General features: G+C 43.4%; 1 protein-coding gene across 1 annotated transcript in view; it reads left to right on the top strand.

The window, feature by feature from the left end:
• The window catches only part of LOC142588463 (synaptotagmin-15-like), a 378,085-nt gene that overhangs the window by 48,536 nt on the left and 317,090 nt on the right, over positions 1 to 12,459 (top strand). The gene's annotated exons all lie outside the window — the stretch shown is intronic.

Genomic DNA, 12,459 nt, shown 5'->3' with positions numbered 1-12,459 from the left:
CGTAAAACTATAAAGTTAAAAGAAGACAGTGACTACTCAACTGTGTGGATGTTTGTTTCAAAACGACAGTAAGAAAGGAGAAACACATGACTGCAGTTCAAAGGTTATTTGAACGCATCAAGAAGATATTTGAACACAGTGAAAACAAAAAGTGTGTGATTATTTTACAGAAAATGCTATTAAGTTCTAAATAGATTTGGCTGAGTCGGGTGCAGTTTTCTTTCAGTAGTATAAGTTTGGGTAGGAATAACTTGTAGATATACAAATCTTGTTATATGGAAATTAGATTGGTTTGACTGTAATACGCTGTTGGAGGCGATATCTCTACTTCATACTCAAGAAAATAAACAGTTTTATACGAAAACAGATTGCTTGAAAAAGAGGAAATTCTGCGAGGAAGGAATTCGCGGAAATAGGTGCGAGTCGTGTTTGGGTGCATGCAATTTGGTATTAAGCTTGGTTTTGCACATGAGGAATTCTAGTAATATGAGTATTATGTGCAATAGCTTATGTGACTCTATATACACAAATAGCTTAATAAAGGTAGAATACGCAAAAGAAAATTATTGTCAGTTTTAATTATCGCGCAAAATTGGCAGGGGAGTTTAGGTGTCAGTGACGCAATATGTAAACGTACACGTTGAATAAAGGTCTATGGCAACACTGAGAAAAGATGTTTTGTTTAGATGAAAGAACAGAAATAAAAATGGCGATAGTGGAAAACCATAACCGTGGTATACCTTTCTTTCTTATTGACCTACAATAAAAGTATACTTCAGTGCCAGAAGTTGGCGGCGGCTGGTCGTTATCACACGAAAAAAAAAACTACGCAGGGAATATAACAGTCATTAGCTTCTACAGATCATGTGAGCACAAGTTGCCTATATCATTTGTTGGATACCTTGTTGAGCACATACTTTACCACTACCACCACCACCCACACCACCACCACCACCACCACTACCACCATAATCATTTAGTAGTCCCTTGCGGGCTATTACCATAGGGACGGAGCAGAAACATGAATAAACACAGTAATCATGAAAACATGAATAAAAAGATGTTGCAGACTGCGCGCATTGTCAGAATCGATATTATGCAAAATATTATACACGTAGCTGGTTATCTAGTATCGTTTGGGCTTCTCCCAAGCTTTAACAGGACGAATGTGTTTGTGTAAAGCGTGTGTGTAAAGCGAGGGTGTGCGTGACGATACCAGCATAACGACGATGTCTGTGACGACTATAGTTGGACGCCGATGGCATGACAACCCTGATTTGTCGCACTCCGGCGAGGAAACATTGTGCCCCACAAAACACAGCTTTAATCACGTCCAATGTTCATGTTTATGCAGTTTATGTTCACAAGCTGGGCAGAAATGCAGACACCAGATCAGGCGGATGTAAAGTGTGAGACGTCGACGCAGCCATGTGACGAGGACAAAGGCGCTGTGTCATGCTTATCGAGGGGAGAATGGTGATGAAAGACGTTTGCCGCATGCACCTAAATACTCTATTTAAGCGTCCTGCATGCCTTTTGTCTGAGTGGCACATACCTATTTTCGATGAGTGGCCAAGCATGGGTACATATCCAGTGTCCCAAGAAGGGAGTTGCTCAAATATAAGAAATGTACGATCAACGAAGCCTTTGAATACTATGCGCTATTCTATTAAGTGGTCTGTGTGTTTTAGAGATAGATATAAATCGACATTAAAAGTACAGGTTTTATGTCGTGATTTAATGCTTGCTTAAGCTAAACAGGCAGGCACTCACTGGCAGTACTTCTTCGGTCAAAATTTCATGCTTTTCCATTCCATACCAATGTAGCGTAGCTGAAATATTAGAAGTCAAAGAAGGTGTTGAATATTACGCTATTCAGTTAAGAGATCTGTGTGCATTAAAGATGCACATGATCAGACACGTGTACGTTTTATTTGTGATTTATTGATTCACTACACATAACAGATCTGCGCTGACTCGGTCGTTTTAGGGGATCTAATTAGATCATCCTATGCCCGGCTTAGCAGATGAAAAAGTCGGGAATCCAGCCCAATAATGTTTCGCCTTAAAAAGAAACAACATGTCAATAAACAACACGTCAGTGGCACAAATGGTAAGAGGCATGTCCATTGAAGGCATTGGGCGTAAGGCATGGCAGAGGAAACAAAGCCCAGGCAAACCAAACCGTAAACATAATCGATGAACATTGTATTGTTACCCCTCACGAAAGAGGACCTAACGAAAGAATATCAGCTATTTTCGTGTACAGCAAACGGGAATGATGGTGTGCAGTTGCACAAATCAAATGAGAACGCCGTGAAGAACCGTGATGGAAAGCGCGTAATCTCCAGGCGCTCGTGTCTTCTGGAGTGACTCGGTGTGTAGCAAAATAGAAGAAATAATTGAGCTTGCTTCTCTTCAAACGTCCGTGCTTTCTGAACAAAAGAAGCACCGGTGCCGTTGTTTTTCTCTTTGCAGAGTTTTTGTACTTCCAACGCTTCATACACGCGCAAGTCATGCGAATAAATTGCGCTACACACTTAATTTACATAATAAATGACAGAGACAGTCGTACCTCTGTATGAATGGCAACTGCTTCAAATAACACCTGCACACGTACACACGCACAAAAAATAAAAGAGAAAAGAAAGTCAGCAAACTAAAGGGACTCTTGTTAATTTCTTTTTTTCAGCCAAAGAGAGAGAGAGAGAGAGAGAGAGAGAGAAACGGTCGCGTGTGTATTATTACGTGCAAAAATGCAGACACATGACGTGTAGGAGATAGCTGTTTTCACTAGCCGAGCAAACTAAAGCGGTCTAGTCTGATGCTATCCACAGGTCATGTCACTAAACAATGGGGAGGGAGAGCGCAGACAGGCCTGCCTGAATCATGAGTTGGAATTGCCTCTTGTCATTGCTATGCTCCATGCAATCATTAGTCAGAATCAGAAGTAAGCATACACTGATGTGTGTCAGAAAGCAACAAGTGACAAAAATATTTTCCCGATGAAAAAAAAAATGCCTGCGGAATTAATTCACTCTCATGCACGTATTGACAACTGTGCGATGATGTGGACTACTAACACGTACGAAAGAGAGCTGTGGCATGCAGAGAAGTCGTATTTCATCCGGTGACTCTCGTTACGATTTCCCATCAGTCAGTGGTGCTGAGCTAACATGCAAGCGCATTTGTTTTCAGCTATAAATTTCTTCATTGCGCCTCTGGTGGGCGTCCGATCACCGTAATTTTGAATCGCCGAGGCGTAGAAACTAGAGCGACGTGTGAATTGCACGAATAACTTGTTTCTGACGAGTAATGGCACTTGCAGAGTATGCATATCTTGGAAAACGTACTGCATAGGCCGTGACTGACATTTTAGATTGGCGCTGACGTTGCATGGGTCGTTTAGAGTCTTTCTTGGAACAATGTTGCTTTACATTCAATTATGTATACTCTATGTACGACAACATAGTGCTGAAATTTATTTATTTCTTATATTAGCTCCATGTTTAAATTTCTCTTACGCTCCTATGTGCGTATGTAGAGTACCAATACTCTGCATTCGCAGAGTAAGAACGAACACGTACTTTGTTACGAGAACTTTCAATACTATAGCGAAATACGAGGAAGTAGTTACACTGACAAAAACATTTTCCGGCAGTGCATTTGTGTTCGTAATGTACGGATTACGCAGCGTTAACGACACGATGGTGCCCAATCTACAGCGTTATGAAGCTGGAGGAAAAGATTGACCTCAAACGTAGGATGTGTTTAGAGTCGCAACATAAAAGACATTGTTATTTAATCGCCGGTGCTCAAAATGGCTTCAAGTTGCTGCGCCAAAGTTGAGATTCAAAATGCATAAACAATCGCCTCTGTAGATAGACTAGATGGTTAAAGAACTGCAACTATAGACGTAAAAAATTCCGGTCCTTAGTCTATGGTATTTTGGTAGTTTCGGTGCTCTTCAAAACAAATCAGGTCTGAATGCTGCAACAATCATTATAGGGCATCCCATATAAAAGGAGCAGTATGTGCTCATATATATATATATATATATATATATATAGGAGCACATACTGCGTCTTTTATATGGGATGCTCAGTGGCTATGGTGTTGGGCTATTGAGCACGAGGTCGCGGGATCGAATCCCGGCCACGGCGGCCGCATTTCGATGGGGGCGAAATGCGAAAACACCCGTGTACTTAGATTTAGGAGCACGTTAAAAAACCTCAGGTGGTCGAAATTGCCGGAGTCCTCCACTACGGCGTGCCTCATAATCAGAAAGTGGTTTTGGCACGTAACACGCCATAATTATATATATATATATATATATATCCATTTGTGTGTCCAATTTGTGCGTGCCAGCATTATGTGCCGACAAAACTTTAGCGATAGTTACTTCCATAGGTATAATCCTATAGCTTTGATACATCTTGACGAAGTTGATTTCGATAGAAATTAACTGCGCGTTTTAATTTTAAAGTAATGCATATGAACATGTAAGTACGTGCCCATAGTCGATATTTTAATTACGCTTACTGGCAAAAAAGTTTTGCGTTCATTCATTTCGGTTCTTGCGTGATTTCTGCTAATGTCAAATTGGCACATTTTCTGCCTGTTTTTTCTGTCGAGTCTCGTGTTGACCTAAGCCAGCGGTAAGCCGACTTAGGTCAGCCTATTCAATGTAATGTGACGGTCCTGTATTTGTTTAAAGTGTGTTTTTTCCTTCTGAAATGACCTTCTGTTAAATGCTCACCGGAATGAATGTCCCGCCTGTCATTCCACTGCACTTTCAGAGTGGACTGTATAATATAATTAAAAATCTGACCAAGAGGGAAGGAAAACATGCGGAAGCAGCGCAAAATTCAGGCACAGCTCACTGCGCCTCTTTCTGTCGTGCCGTACTCGCAAACGCTTTTCCGAATGCTCGCTTTGTGCCGGATCTCGAGGCTCATTCGTCGCTGCTGCCTTCGTGTTCGAACTAATATCTCGAACGATAGGCCTCCGGACGTCATTGCGTCGTGGTTCATTTTTCTTTCTTATTTTTTCATATTATTGGTCCTATGTGAACTTTGTGCGCTATATCAATAGGCAGAACGTATCTTGCGTCACCGCAGCCGCATTCAAGAGAAAAATAGGACGCACAGCGTAGTAAACATATCACCGTTGAATTAAAGCCGGATCGGGACAAATTAACGACTCGGTTGCAGCGCTGACGCCGCAAGTGTAGTGCAGAGAGATCATCACGTTGCCACGGCAACGATAGGCGTATTAAAAATATACCCAAGCTACAAACAAGCGAATAATAGAATTAGTGAATTAATTATTTGTCTACACAGGAAAAAAAGCACCACATTCTATTTCGATCCTGCAGCCTGTCGCTCTATAGGCACTGACGCTACAGCTAACTGCGCCACCTAGAGAGAGAGAGAGAGAGAGAGACCGAGAGAAGTCATAGGGAAAACCACGGCAAAGTTTGAATGACACGTGGAGAAATGCAATAGCGAGGCAACCGTAGCGGTGCGCGCAGCGGTGGGCGAGACAGACATCGACAAGCACCGAGAGCAGTCAAGTTAAAGAAAGCTCGGAACATAAGTGAAACGAAGAAAATAACGAAGAAGCACAAGCGGTGGCACTGCAACTGGAGCAAGGTATGCAGCTAACTGTAGGATGAGGTGGGCAAGTTGGAAGCCATTGGCTCCCTTCTACTCCATTTCTATCCTACGTAAGCTAAGGCTCTACGAAAGATAAAAACTGCTCACCGTAAATATAAAGAAATAGATGATCGCATAAAGCATGATCGTGGAATCAGCGCGATGGAATGTGGAGAAGCTTTATGAGAAGACATCGATGTTCAGTAACACTGTTAGGAAAGTGTCGATAAAAGATAGGCGGGGCGTCTAGACATTGGCGCAGCATTCAGTCAAGAAGTATATAGACAGAGATGTTTCTGGATGTGTCGTCCGACAGCGGCGCAAGGCAGTGTTCATCTTCGCAGTTCTGGTGAAATGTAGCCCGTGTTTTAAAACTAAGTAACCTGCAATTTCTATTCGCCCTGTCTGGAGGCTCGGGTTGTAAATGCAGATGAAGTGTGCCCATATACTCTCGCTACCCGTCTGTTAGATACGGACCCTTTTCCTGGCATCACTCGAGTTCCCCGACCACATCCAATCGCCGTCGCATGCCAATTAGGGTGCCCAGGAGCGCGTCTAACACGTTCCCGGACCTGTCAGACAAGTTGGCGAACCCCACCTCTTGCCCCGCTCGTCGAGCCATTGTCTCCACCCCTGCTTGACTCTTCCCGAAAGTGCAACGGGAGCCTGGCACGGTTCCAGGTAGTTGATCTCGGTCCAGAGCAAAGCTGTTTTGCAGCTCTGAAAGGTCGTTCGAAGAACAACTCGTCTTCTCCAGACGGCACTTGCAGGCCATGAGGCAACGCCGGTGACAAGTCACCCGTCCAACAATGGCGCCCTTGGAGCAACCCCATCTGCGAAATGTGACGGCACTTGCACTGGTGCCCAGCATTCGAAGAAATTGACGACACCTGAGCGGGCTCGACGATTGGCCGAAAACGACGTGACCCCGAAAAACCGAAGGGGTTAAAAGCGAGAAACAGGGAGCAGAGACAAGCATTCCTTCATTCATTCATTTTTTTCGTTCTTGCCATGGGCCGCAGCGTCAGATTGGCTGCCGGCCGTCAATGATTTTATGACTATTAATTAGTTTGTGTTATTACTGAAAATAATGTAAATAAACCTTCCGTTTCATTTCAACATTCTCCTCAACGTCGGCTAACTCCCGCACTCAACGGCAAGATCCAATACCGTCACATATTGATCTTGGATATCGACATAAATGGTTACCCGGGGCCATACCTACACTTCATTTTTTTTTCTGTTTTAGAGCACATATTCACATGCCCGCTGATAACTTCGGCACAGCTGGTTCGTCCTCGATGTTCTTTTTTTCTTTTCTCATCACATGGAGGTTTGAGAAACGGTTTTATTCCGTCTATGTCCGTCTGGCTTTGTCGCATTCCCTTGGGTTTAGTTGGTTACTCTTGGATACTCACACAGTGTAATACGAAGGCAATCTCACAGAGTGCATGGGAGAGTGTGAGCCATTTTTTCTGATCATGGCTATGTGCGGAACGACCTAAAGGTAAAGAAGCGCAGCAAATGATTAACCTCGTACTAAACAAAATGCAACAAATCCACACGTACGATATATGAAATGATTTTCCAACTACATTAACATTCCTTTTGATCAGAAGTTGACTTTCATCTCGTTTGAATATATACTCATACTTTCTTTTTCTAGAAAACACACTTTAGAGAGGCAGGGTTTACAGTCAAGCTTACCCACTGCTGTCCTTCAGGTACGAACAACAAGCCTATACTTTCTGCAGGCCAAATATATGCATAATAGCCTTCACTAATAAAAGCAAAAACAAAAAAACTAAAATGAGAAAAGGAAAATTGAGTGTATTGTGAGTTGCATAAACTTCTGAGTACGCGTATTACACTGAGCTGCATATAACAAAATAGGCTCCACCGGTTTTCGTTGCCTGAAGATACATTTTGTTCTCTGTTACATCGATTGATGTAGAGAGCTGCTTCAGCTATTCTATTTCTCTATGTTCTAAAGCAAAATGTCAATAAATAAGTAAATAAATAAATAAATAAATAAATGAGAAAAGAAGTTCACCATCGTGGCAATTTGGGCCTCTTGGTATACCCCAGTAATGGTCCCGAATAGCGCAAGTGCGTGAGAAGAATACGGGAAGAAACAGGGCTCTATGTCTTTTCCCGTATTCATCTCACGCATTTGCGCTATTCAAGACCATTCCTAAATAAATAAGACAATGCCTAAATGAAGGGCTATAGTGAATTACTCCTTGCTCCTTCCTCCTTGCTTTTCAGCTTCCACTGAAGGAAGGCTCCAATTGCTCGTGGCAAAGAGCTGTGTACGGATATGGTTACGGGTACCGCGGCCTACTTCGAGTTACCTGGTATATGCAGAAGCTTGACAACCAGCAAAAGAGACCTCCTGACATATATCAAGAAAATACGTTCTACCTTTCTGCCTACAAAACGTGCAAGGCAGTGCCGCTCACGTACAGACGTTGCTGGTGAGGCTGCATAGGATGCTCGGTGATTCCTAACCTCATCATCATCCTCAGCCTGTTTAATGTCCACTGCAGGACGAAGGCCTCTCCCTGCGGTCTCCAATTACCCCTGTTCTGTGCCAACCGATTCCCTCTAACGCCCGCGAATTTCCTAATTTCATCGTTCCACCAAGTCTTCTGCCGTCCTCGACTGCGTTTCCCTTCTCTTGGTAGCCATTATGTAACCCCAAAGGTCCGACGGTTATCTAACCGGCGCGTTACATGACCTGCCCCGCTCCATTTTTTCTCTTCATGCCAATTAGAATATCGCCTATACCCGTTTGCTCTCTGATCCAAACCGCTCTCTTTCTGTCTCTTAACGTTATGCCTAGCAATCTTCGTTCCATCGCTCTTTGCGCGGTCCTTAACTTCTTCTCAAGCTTCTTTGTCAGTCTCCAAGTCTCTGCCCCATAAGTCAGCACTGGTGAAATGCACTGATTGCACACCTTCCTTTTCAATGACAATGGTAAGCTTCCATTCAGGAGCTGACAATGTCTGCCGTATGCGATCCAACTCATTTTTATTCTTCTATGAATTTTCTTCTCATGTTTAGGGTTCCCTGTGATTAATTTACCTAGGTAAACATACCCCTTCACAGACTCACGATCCTGAACTCTTGTTCCTTTGCCCTGCTATTCATCATTATCTTTGTCTTCTGCATATTAATCTTGAACCACACTCTTACGCTCTCTTTGTTAGGGTCCTCAATCATCTGTTGTAATTCGTCCTCACTATTGCTGAACAGGATAATGTCATCGGCAAACCGAAGGTTGCTGAGATATTCGCTGTCGATCCTTACTTCGAAGGCTTCCCAGTTTAATACCTCGAATACTTCTTCCACGCACGCAGTGAATAGCATTGGAGAGATTGTGTCTCCCTGTCTGACCCCTTTCTTTATAGGTATCTTCCTGCTTTTCTTGTGTAGAATTAAGGTAGCTGTAGGACCTCTGTAGATATTTTCCAAGGTATTTATGTAAGCGTTCTGCACGCCTTGATTACGTAATGCCTGTATGACTGCTGGTATCTCTACTGAATCAAATGCCTTTTCGTAATCTATGAAAGCCATATAGAGAGGCTTATTGTAATCTGCGGATTTCTAGATAACCTGATTAATGACATGGATGTGATCCATTGTACAGTATCCCTTCCTGAAGCCAGCCTGTTCCCATGGTGGCTAAAGTCCAGTGTTGCCCGTATTCTATTGGAGATTATTTTGGTGAATATTTTATATAATGCTGGGTGTAAATAAATGGACCTATAATATTTCAATTCTTTAACGTCTCCCTTTTTGTGGATTAGTATAATGTTTCCATTGTTCCAGTTTTCTAGGACCCTTGCAGTCGATAGGCACTTCGTATAAAGAGTCGCCAGTTTTCGAAACATTATCTTTTCTCCATCTTTGATTAAATCGACTGTTATTCCATCTTCTCCTGCGTCTCTTCCTCGTTTCATGTCTTGCAAGGCCCCTTTGACCTCATCGCTAGTTATAGGAGGAGTTTCTGTAGCCTGTTCATTACTGACGTAGTAGTTCTGCGGAAACCCGCAAGGTGGAGAGAAGTACTGAATTACGATTTCATTCATTCCTTTGTAGCAATTGCTACGAACGGGTGGATGTCTCATTTTCCTTTTATTCATTACTTCTCTCCACCTTGCGGGTTTCCGCAGAACTACTACGTCAAACTCTTGCCTTTGCTTCGTGTTGTCGACAAATTCGACTTCGCTTTGCCATCTGCTAGCCGCCTGGTTAGCTCAGATGGTAGAGCGGCTGCCCCGGAAAGGCGGTGGTCCCGGGTTCGAGTCCCGGACCAGGACGAATTTTTCTTCAACTATGAGGCTTTTCTTTCGAGGAACCCGTATGGGTTTCCTTTGTAGCAATTGCTACGAACGGGTGGATGTCTCATTTTCCCTTTATTCACCTGTTCATTACTGTTTCTAATGGAGGTATCCTGACTCCTCTGGGTGTTGTACAGGTCAGTAAAGAATTCTTCCGTTTCTTTTACTATATCTTCGAAATTGCCGATGATATTACCCTGCTTATCTTGCAGTGCATACATCTTGGTTTGTCCTATGCCAAGTTTCTTTCTCACCGCTTTCAGGCTGCGTCCTTTTTTTACGGCTTCTTCAGTCTTTCTCACGTTATGGTTTCGAATATCACTTATTTTCGCCTTGGCGATCAGTTTTGACAGTTCTGCGAATTCTATCTTATCTCTTGAGTTGGACACTTTCATTCTTTTTCGTTTCTTTATTAGGTCCTTTGTTACTTGGGAGAGCTTGCCTACGGGTTGCCATGGTGCCTTGCCTCTCACTTTAATTGCTGCCTCTGAAGCCAGCCTAATTACGGTTTCATTCATTAGCTCTATGTCATGATCATTTCTCTGTTCTAAGGCTACATATTTGTTTGCAAGTACAAGCCTGAATTTGTCTGCTTTTACGTTTGCTGCCCCTAGGTCGACATGTTTCTTCTTTACCAATTTTTCTCTTTCTTTCTTCAAATTGAGGTGAATCCTAGCCCTCACTAAGCCATCATCACTGCACTTTATCCTACCTATCACTTCTACATCCTGCACTATGCTGGCATCAGCAGAAAATGTGAAGTCAATTTCATTTCTTGTTTCACCATTAGGGCTTTTCCAGGTACCGTTTCTGTTGCTACGCTTCCTGAAGAAGGTGTTCGTTATTCGAAGCTTATTCCTTTCTGCGAATTATACCAGCATCTCTCCTCTAGCGTTCCTAGAATCGACGCCGTAGTTGCCAATTGCTTGTTCACCAGTCTGCTTTTTTCCACTTTTGCATTGAAGTCGCCCATTACTACAGTTTACCGAGTTTGCAGTTTCTCATCGCTAATTCAACATTTTCATAAAGCTGATCTATTTCCTCATCATCGTGACGGGATGTTGGAGCGTACGCTTGTACTACCTTTAATCTATACCTCTTATTAAGTTTGATTACGACTACAGCTATCCTCTCATTAATGCTGTAGAATTCGTCAATGTTGCCCGCTATGTCTTTACGGATCAGGAACCCTACCCCGTATTACTTCTTATCTAGGAGACCTCTATAGCAGAGGATATGTCCGTTACTCAGCAAAGTATAAGCCTCGTCAGTTCTAATCTCAGTAAGGCTTATGATGTCTGAATGTCTGAATGTCTTATGATGTGAATGTAACAATGTCTGATAGTTCCGCAATGATTCCTGCTAAGCTAGCCTCACTCGAGAGGGTTCGGGTGTTAAACGTTGCAAGGGTCAGTTTCCATTGGCGGCCTGTCCGGACCCAGAGATTCTTAACACCCTCTGCTGCGTTACAGCTCTGACCGCCGCCTTGGTCAGGTGCTTCGCAGCTGCTAGGGGCTGAGGGCCATTGGGTAATTTAGTGAGTCATTTGTGAGGGAGTGGCCGAATACTGCACCAGGGAGGCCAATTCCTGTTCTGGTGAAGGAGTGTCTTGTTGAAGCTTAGTGGGCCTTCCTGATTTGGTTGTACCTGGATTAGTGTAGCCTCACTCGCTCACGGAATCTTTTACCGGTGATAGGCGTCACTCCAAGACTGCAGATGTTGTGCACTGGAGGAGGTGAATTTCAAGTCACCATCGTAAAAAAAAGTCTCTTATCGAGGGATTCGAACTTCCGACTATGGCAACCAGCATAGCTCAGTCAGGTAATCCCATAGGCAGCGAGACTACCTTACCGCTGACAAGTACAGCCCAGAGGACCATACATGCCTAAAAACTTCTTTGATTTATCCGCGATAGATGTGTTTTCATGACCGCGATGGGTAACCGACCTGAACCTGACTTAAAACTGACTTGAACTTTCGTAACCAGCCACAGCCAATGCCTGCTTGATGGCGCTGGAGCTCAGAGGTGCTCATCAACCATTTCGGTTGATGAGCACCTCTGAGCACCTCAACCTCCATTTCGGAGGAATTCAATGTGTTATGAATGAAAGTGACGTGTTATCGAACCACGTTGCCTACTTTATAGGAGTAGCGGCTCTGTCCAACTTTCGGTGGAATCGAGGAAGCATTTCGGTCAGAGACGCCTGTGATTGTTAACTGCAGTCATTAGGAGTGCTTGCAGCACACACAGTTTGACTATTTCATGGAGTGAAGGCGATATAAAAAAGGGACCACGAAGCTTAGTTTGCCTGCCCTCACTAGCATCTTTGATAGCAAACCAAAGAAAGCGAGAGCAGTTATGGCGGAAGAGCAACGATTTTCTGGCGAGTTGGTTTTGTATAGCAGAACACATTCAAGCGCGCACAAACAAGGACAAAGGGAAGCGCTCGTGTTGT

The sequence above is a fragment of the Dermacentor variabilis genome, chromosome 1 (assembly GCF_050947875.1).
Source record: "Dermacentor variabilis isolate Ectoservices chromosome 1, ASM5094787v1, whole genome shotgun sequence".
NCBI lineage: Eukaryota > Metazoa > Arthropoda > Arachnida > Ixodida > Ixodidae > Dermacentor > Dermacentor variabilis.
The sequence above is the reverse complement of the archived record's forward strand: the minus strand, read 5'-3'. Positions and strand labels throughout refer to the sequence as shown.